The following is an 8,834-nucleotide window of genomic DNA, read 5'->3' as shown; positions in this document are numbered from 1 at the left end:
CCTTGAGATGCTTCTTACGGGGCCACTCCTTTGTTGCCCTGGCTGTGTGTTTCGGGTCGTTGTCATGCTGGAAGACCCAGCCACGACCCATCTTCAATGCTCTTACTGAGGAAGGGGAGGTTGTTGGCCAAGATCTCGCGATACATGTCCCCATCCATCCTCCCCTCAATACGGTGCAGTCGTCCTGTTCCCTTTGCAGAAAAGCATCCCCAAAGAATGATGTTTCCCACCTCCATGCTTCACGGTTGGGATGGTGTTCTTGGGGTTGTACTCATCCTTCTTCTTCCTCCAAACACGGCGAGTGGAGTTTAGACCAAAAAGCTCTATTTTTGTCTCATCAGACCACATGACGTTCTCCAATTCCTCCTCTGGATCATCCAGATGGTCATTGGCAAACTTCCAGACCGGCCTGGACATGCGCTGGCTTGAGCAGGGGGACCTTGCGTGCGCTGCAGGATTTTTAATCCACGACGGCGTGGTGTGTTACTAATGGTTTTCTTTGAGACTGTGGTCCCAGCTCTCTTCAGGTCATTGACCAGGTCCTGCCCTGTAGTTCTGGGCTGATCCCTCACCTTCCTCATGATCCTTGATGCCCCACAAGGTGAGAACTTGCATGGAACCCCAGACCGAGGGTGATTGACCGTCATCTTGAACTTCTTCCATTTTCTAATAATTGCGCCAACAGTTGTTGCCTTCTCACCAAGCTGCTTGCCTATTGTCCTGTAGCCCATCCCAGCCTTGTGCAGGTCTACAATTTTATCCCTGATGTCCTTACACAGCTCTCTGGTCTTGGCCATTGTGGAGAGGTTGGAGTCTGTTTGATTGAGTGTGTGGACAGGTGTCTTTTATACAGGTAACGAGTTCAAACAGGTGCAGTTAATACAGGTAATGAGTGGAGAACAGGAGGGCTTCTTAAAGAAAAACTAACAGGTCTGTGGGAGCCGGAATTGTTACTGGTTGGTAGGTGATCAAATACTTATGTCATGCAATAAAATGCAAATTAATTACTTAAAAATCATACAATGTGATTTTCTGGATAAAAATTACAGACCTCTACATGCTTTGTAAGTAGGAAAACTTGCAAAATCGGCAGTGTATCAAATACTTGTTCTCCCCACTGTAGTTGATTATATTACACCCCCACCCTCTTGTACGTGTGTGCGTGTGCGTGCGTGATTGCGTGTACGCGTGTGAGTGTTTTAGTGTGTGTGCAGCATGTGTGTGTCTGGGTATTTGTGTGTGTGTGTGTGTGGGTATGGTTGTGTGCATGTGTGTATGCATGTGTGTGTGTTCTCACATCAATGTGTATCTCCTCAGGACCGGAGGGTTCAGGGAGAAGACTCTACAGGATGGTTTCTGTGAGCTTTGGGATTTTGTGTGTTCTACAAGTCACTCTCAACATTTCCCTGTGGCAAGTATGTGAGTGTGTTGTTATCTAATCATTACAGTATATCAGTCTTTCACAACAAGGTTCCAAATTCAGATGAGTGTTGTTATCTGTCTAACTATGTTCCTCCCCTGTTGGAAATGTTTAAGGAACTTGCAAACCACATCTAAGATATTCTGTCCTTTTATAACAGACTGTCAAGACCAGCTGTCACCAACCAAGGTCACTTTCTGAGTCAAAATGCAATTGGAGCTCTGAAATCAAATCAAAATGAAATTGTATTGGTCGCATACACATATTTAGCAGATATTGTTGTAGGTGTAGCGAAATGCTTGTTTTCCTAGCTCGAAGTGTACAGTAATATCTAACAATACACAACAATACACACATCTAAAAAGTAAAATAATAGAATTAAGAAATATATAAATATTCGGACCAGAAATGACGGAGTCCGGAGTATAAATAAATAAATATATATATATATATATATATATATATATATATATATATATATATATTACCAGTCAAAAGTTTGGACACACCTACTCATTCAAGGGTTTTTCTTTATTTGGACTATTTTCTACATTTTAGAATAATAGTGAAGCCATCAAAACTATGAAATATCACATATGGAATCATGTAGTAACCAAAAAAGTTTTAAACAAATCAAAATATATTTTAGATTTTAGATTCTTCAAAGTAGCCACCCTTTGCTTGATGACAGCTTTGCACAGTCTTCAAATCAAATCAAATCAAATTTTATTGGTCACATGCGCCGAATACAACAGGTGCAGACATTACAGTGAAATGCTTACTTACAGCCCTTAACCAACAGTGCATTTATTTTAAACAAAAAAGTAAGAATAAAACAACAACAAAAAAGTGTTGAGAAAAAAAGAGCAGAAGTAAAATAAAGTGACAGTAGGGAGGCTATATATACAGTAAAATAAAGTGACAGTAGGGAGGCTATATATACAGGGGGGTACCGTTGCATAGTCAGTAATGCGGGGGCACCGGCTAGTTGAGGTAGTTGAGGTAATATGTACATGTGGGTGAGTTAAAGTGACTATGCATAAATACTTAACAGAGTAGCAGCAGCGTAAAGGATGGGGTGGGGGGCAGTGCAAATAGTCCGGGTAGCCATGATTAGCTGTTCAGGAGTCTTATGGCTTGGGGGTAGAAGCTGTTGAGAAGTCTTTTGGACCTAGACTTGGCACTCCGGTACCGCTTACCGTGCGGTAGCAGAGAGAACAGTCTATGACTAGGGTGGCTGGAGTCTTTGACAATTTTGAGGGCCTTCCTCTGACACCGCCTGGTGTAGAGGTCCTGGATGGCAGGGAGCTTTGCCCCAGTGATGTACTGGGCGTCGCACTACCCTCTGTAGTGCCTTGCGGTCAGAGGCCAAGCAGTTGCCATACCAGGCGGTGATGCAACCAGTCAGGATGCTCTCGTTGGTGCAGCTGTATAATTTTTGAGGATCTGAGGACCCATGCCAAATCTTTTTAGTCTCCTGAGGGGAATAGGCTTTGTCGTGCCCTCTTCACGACTGTCTTGGTGTGTTTGGACCATGATAGTTCGTTGGTGATGTGGACACCAAGGAACTTGAAGCTCTCAACCTGTTCCACTACAGCCCGTCGATGAGAATGGGGGCGTGCTCAGTCCTCTTTTTTTTTCCTGTAGTCCACAATCATCTCCTTTGTCTTGGTCACGTTGAGGGAGAGGTTGTTGTCCTGGCACCACACGGCCAGATCTCTGACCTCCTCCCTATAGGCTGTCTCATCGTTGTCGGTGATCAGGCCTACCACTGTTGTGTCGTCGGCAAACTTAATGATGGTGTTGGAGTCGTGCCTGGCCATGCAGTCATGGGTGAACAGAGAGTACAGGAGGGGACTGAGCACGCACCCCTGAGGGGCCCCCGTGTTGAGGATCAGTGTGGCAGATGTGTTGTTACCTACCCTTACCACCTGGGGGCGGCCCGTCAGGAAGTCCAGGATCCAGTTGCAGAGGGAGGTGTTTAGTCCCAGGATCCTTAGCTTAGTGATGAGCTTAGAGGGCACTATGGTGTTGAATGCTGAGCTGTAGTCAATGAATAGCATTCTCACGTAGGTGTTCCTCTTGTCCAGGTGGGAAAGGGCAGTGTGGAGTGCGATAGAGATTGCATCATCTGTGGATCTGTTGGGCGGTATGCAAATTGGAGTGGGTCTAGGGTTTCTGGGATTATGCTGTTGATGTGAGCCATGACCAGTCTTTCAAAGCACTTCATGGCTACAGACGTCAGTGCTACGGTCGGTAGTCATTTAGGCAGGTTATCTTAGAGTTCTTGGGCACGGGGACTATGGTGGTCTGCTTGAAACATGTTGGTATTACAGACTCAGTCAGGGACATGTTGAAAATGTCAGTGAAGACACTTGCCAGTTGGTCAGCACATGCTCGGAGTACACGTCCTGGTAATCCGTCTGGCCCTGCGGCCTTGTGAATGTTGACCTGCTTAAAAGTCTTACTCACATCGGCTACGGAGAGCGTGATCACATAGTCGTCCCGGAACAGCTGGTGCTCTCATGCATGCTTCAGTGTTGCTTGCCTCGGGCGAGCATAGAAGTGGTTTAGCTTCGTCTGGTAGGCTTGTGTCACTGGGCAGCTCGCGGCTGTGCTTCCCTTTGTAGTCTGTAATAGTTTTCAAGCCCTGCCACATCCGACGAGCGTCAGAGCCAGTGTAGTATGATTCAATCTTAGACCTGTATTGACTCTTTGCCTGTTTGATGGTTCGTCGGAGGTCATAGCGGGATTTCTTATAAGCGTCCGGGTTAGAGTCCCGTTCCTTGAAGCGGCAGCTCTACCCCTTTAGCTCAGTGCGGATGTTTCCTGTAATCCATGGCTTCTGGTTGGGGTATGTACGTACGGTCACTGTGGGGACGACATCATCGATGCACTTATTGATGAAGCCAGTGACTGATGTGGTGTACTCCTCAATGCTGTCTGAAGAATCCCCGGAACATGTTCCAGTCTGTGCTAGCAAAACAGTCCTGTAGCTTAGCATCTCGTCATCTGACCACTTTTTTATTAGCCGAATCACTGGTGCTTCCTGCTTCAGTTTTTGCTTATAAGCAGGAATCAGGAGGATAGAGTTATGGTCAGATTTGCCAAATGGAGGGCGAGGAGAGCTTTGTGTGCGTCTCTGTGTGTGGAGTAAAGGTGGTCTAGAGTTTTTCCCCTCTGGTTACACATTTAACATGCTGGTAGAAATGAGGTAGAACGGATTTAAGTTTCCCTGCATTAAAGTCCCCGGCTACTAGGAGCGCTGCATCTGGATGAGCGTTTTCCTGTTGATTAATGGCCTTGTACAACTCATTCAGTGCAATCTTAATGCCAGCATTGGTTTGTGGTGGTAAATAGACAGCTATGAAAAATATAGATGAAAACTCTCTTGGTAAATAGTGTGGTCTACAGCTTATCATAAGATACTCTACCTCAGGCGAGCAAAACCTCGAGACTTCCTTAGTATTTGATTTTGTGCACCAGCTGTTGTTTACAAATATACACAGACCGCCGCCCCTTGTCTTACCAGAGTCAGACGTTCTGTCCTGCCGATGTAGCGTATAGCCTGCTAGCTGAATGTTGTCATTGTTGTCGTTCAGCCACGATTCCGTGAAACATAAGATATTACAGTTTTTTAATGTCCCGTCCCCAGTCTTGGCATTCTCTCAACCATCTTCATGAGGTAGTCAATTGGAATGCTTTTCCAACAGTCTTGAAGGAGTTCCCACATATGCTGAGCACTTGTTGGCTGCTTTGGGTTGAGGTCGGGGGATTGTGGAGGCCAGGTCAACTGATGCAGCACTCCATCACTCATCTTCTTGGTCAAATAGCCCTTACACAGCCTGGAGTTGTGTTGGGTCATTGTCCTGTTGAAAAGCAAATGATAGTCCCACTAAGCGCAAACCAGATGGGATGGCGTATCGCTGCAGAATGCTGTGGTAGCCATGCTGGTTAAGTGTGCCATTCTAAATAAATCACCAACAGTGTCACCAGCAAAGGAGCCCCACACCATCACACGTCCTCCTCCATGCTTCACTGTGGGAACCACACATAAGGAGATGATCTGTTCACCTACTCTGCGTCTCACAAAGACACGGCGGTTGGAACCAAAAATCACAAAATTGGCCTCATCAGACCAAAGGACAGATTTCCACCAGTCTAATGTCCATTGCTCGTGTTTCTTGGCCCAAGCATGTCTCTTCTTCTTGTTGGTGTCCTTTAGTAGTGGTTTATTTTCAGCAATTCAACCATGAAGGCCTGATTCATGCAGTCTCCTCTGAACACTTGATGTTGAGATGTCTGTTACTTGAACTCTGTGAAGCATTTATTTGGGCTGCAATCTGAGGTGCAGTTAATTGCCAATTTCTGATGCTCTGCAGCAGAGGTAACTCTGGGTCTTCCTTTCCTGTGGCGGTCCTCATAAGAGCCAGTTTCATCATAGCGCTTGATGGTTTTTGCGACTGCACTTGAAGAAACTTTAAAAGTTCTTGAAATTTTCCGGATTGACTGGCTTTCATGTCTTAAAGTAATGATGGACTGTTGTTTCTCATTGCTTATTTGAGCTGTTCTTTCCATAATATGGACTTGGTCTTTTACCAAATAGGGCTATTGTCACGATCGTTACAGGATGAGAATGAGACGGACCAAGGTGCAGCGTGATCAGCGTACATACTTTAATTGTACTTACACGAACGAAAACAACAAACAAACAATACGTGAAGTCCTAGGTTATACACAACAAACCAAACGGAACAAGATCCCACAATTAACTAGTGCCAAACGGGCTGCCTAAGTATGGTCCCCAATCAGAGACGTCCAGGAGTTGGCGGAAGCTTTAGTCCAGGTGTGGGAGGAGATCCCTCAGGAGACCATCCGCCACCTCATCAGGAGCATGCCCAGGCGTTGTAGGGAGGTCATACAGGCACGTGGAGGCCACACACACTACTGAGCCTCATTTTGACTTGTTTTAAGGACATTACATCAAAGTTGGATCAGCCTGTAGTGTGTTTTTCCACTTTAATTTTGAGGGTGACTCCAAATCCAGACCTCCATGGGTTGATACATTTGATTTACATTGATAATTTTTGTGTGATTTTGTTGTCAGCACATTCAACTATGTAAAGAAAAAAGTATTTAATAAGATTATTTAATTCATTCAGATCTAGGATGTGTTGTTTAAGTGTTCCCTTTATTTTTTTGAGCAGTGTAGTTTAGTGCTAAAGGTATGATGAGAGAAGTATGTGGTGTCTGATATATGTACTGAGACATGAACCGTACCTGTATGTGGTGTCTGATATATGTACTGAGACATGAACCGTACCTGTATGTGGCCACCTCCATGCCTAGAGACATCTTCAGCTGCAGCAGACCCCTACTTTCTATCAGGAGAGTGTCAATCTGATCTCCCAGAGCCCCCTTCTCCATCTCCAACACCTCCAGATGGGCCTGTGGAACAGGAAAAGGGAAGAGAATTTATTAGAAATGGCATTGTTGTCATCCAACTATAGCACATGAACAGGTATTGAAGGCACTGAATTCTGGTTCCTGGCCCCATGGCAAGAGCTTATGCCCAGCATAGAACATAGAATGTTCAATATTGTGTTCCCTGCATCTAATGGTTGGGCCCCAGTCTGGATTTTTTACCTTTCTGGACAAATTATGACCTGAAACTAATACCCAGAGCCCCACCATGCCGTTTCTATCCAAACATTTCATTAGCATTTAAAATGAAAGGGAGGACAATATAAGGCCTCTCAGAGATACTCAGTTGGTATGTTTCTACATCATAGATATCATCAGACTCATTTGGACAAAAACACCTCTGTGCGTTTTAATAACATTACCATATTTTCCCTGTTTTTATTTTGGGCCATGTCCATTTGAAAAATGTTCTGCTATGACTGACATTTCAAACGTTTTGTTTTGCTCTGGTCTGCTCACCCCCAACCCCTGTGCTGGAAATAACTGGAAGTAGCTCCAGCTGTCTGGATTAACTGGCAAGATACACAACAAGCACATTGTCATTTGTCTTTGGACTGAAATCATTTGAAGTTTCTAAATCCCAGACAGCAGTCACATTCAGACAACACACTCAAGACGTTTTAAACAATGCATGATGATTCAAGGGAATTTCATAGTAAGGTTAGGAATCTCACTTTATGGCTTCAGTCTCAGTTCAGGTGAACAGGAGTTCTAAATAAGCTAATTGATACTATTATACGATTGAATTGGCAAATTACAATGTTATAACAAAGTTACCTATGAGAAATTGACATGAATAAACCCACACCCATGAATACGCCCACACTAAAGACCAGGGGTCGGCTACTTTAACTGTTCTTTCCTGCAGGTTTTGTATCTCCTGCCTCTGCCTGTCTCTCTGTTGGGCCACACTCCTCTCCAGATACTGCCTCTATCCTGGGCTGATGCCAGCTCATTCTCCAGGGCCTGAAGTTTCAGCTGGCTCTCAATCTTCTCCTGGCCCACCTGGGCCAACCGGGTTCTGGCCTGGTTTAGAGACTCCTCCAGGCTGTTCACCTGGCCCTGAAACACCATGGCCGCCTCATGCCACGCCCTGACAGCCATCTGGGAGTACTCCTCACCCAGCTCCTGGAGGCTGGGTAGCTGGGTGCCCGTTTGGGGGTGGAGGGGTGGCAGTGCGGTCTGACATGGATTAGTGTAGCCTGGAAGCCGGCAACATCTTCCTGGTGGGTTTGTATCTGGAACTGGATTTGTTTCTCTAGCTGGCTCACCTTCTCTCTTAACCAGATCTGAGCCCTCCTCTCCTCCTCCATCTCCTTCCTGCTGTCTGCCAGCTTCTTCTTCCACCTCCCCATGGGCGTCCGCCTCCCACTGTCTCTGCAGCCCCCAGGGCTTGGAGCTCCCTCACCCAGGCTCCCTAGCTCTAGCTCCACCCGATCCTTCTCCCTCCAGGCTTCCTCCACCTCCTGCCTGGCCAGGCTCAGCTTGTCCTCCAGGCCCATCCGCCCCCCTGGCCGCTGCCTCTCCTCAGGGCCTGGATCTCCTGGCATAGTAGCTTGTTCTCCTCCTCCAGCAGCTTCACTCGGCCCAGGTAGGTCTCAGGCGTTGGTTGAGGTTCAGCATCTGGAGCTTGTTGTCGGTCCGGTGGCTGTGGTGGTGTCGGATGCTGTGGAGCTCCATGTCAGAGAGAGAGAGCGAGAGGAAAGATAGTGATGCTGGTTGAGTAAAAGAGAGCCTCACTCTGGAGCTAGCAGTTTCTGTCAATGTGTGTGAGGTGCTGATTCGGTCTCTCTCTCCAAGCCTGTGTTTGAGGGTCAGAATGTGCTGTGAGGCTGCTTGCCTCCTGTAGTGTGACCGCTGGTGAGATACTCTCCTTTCATACTGTAATTAATGCAGGGGGAGGGCAGAGGGGAAGAGAGGGGAGGAGAGA

The 8,834-nt window shown here is 46.3% G+C and overlaps 1 pseudogene; it reads right to left on the bottom strand.

Moving 5' to 3' along the window:
* Positions 1-482: 482 nt before the first annotated feature.
* Positions 483-8,584, bottom strand: LOC123487321 (annotated as a pseudogene).
* Between the last annotated feature and the right edge of the window lie 250 nt (positions 8,585-8,834).

Source organism: Coregonus clupeaformis, unplaced genomic scaffold (genome assembly GCF_020615455.1).
Source record: "Coregonus clupeaformis isolate EN_2021a unplaced genomic scaffold, ASM2061545v1 scaf1651, whole genome shotgun sequence".
In the NCBI taxonomy this organism is placed as follows: Eukaryota; Metazoa; Chordata; class Actinopteri; order Salmoniformes; family Salmonidae; genus Coregonus; species Coregonus clupeaformis.
Note: the sequence above shows the minus strand (reverse complement) of the source record. Positions and strands in the feature narration are given on the sequence as shown.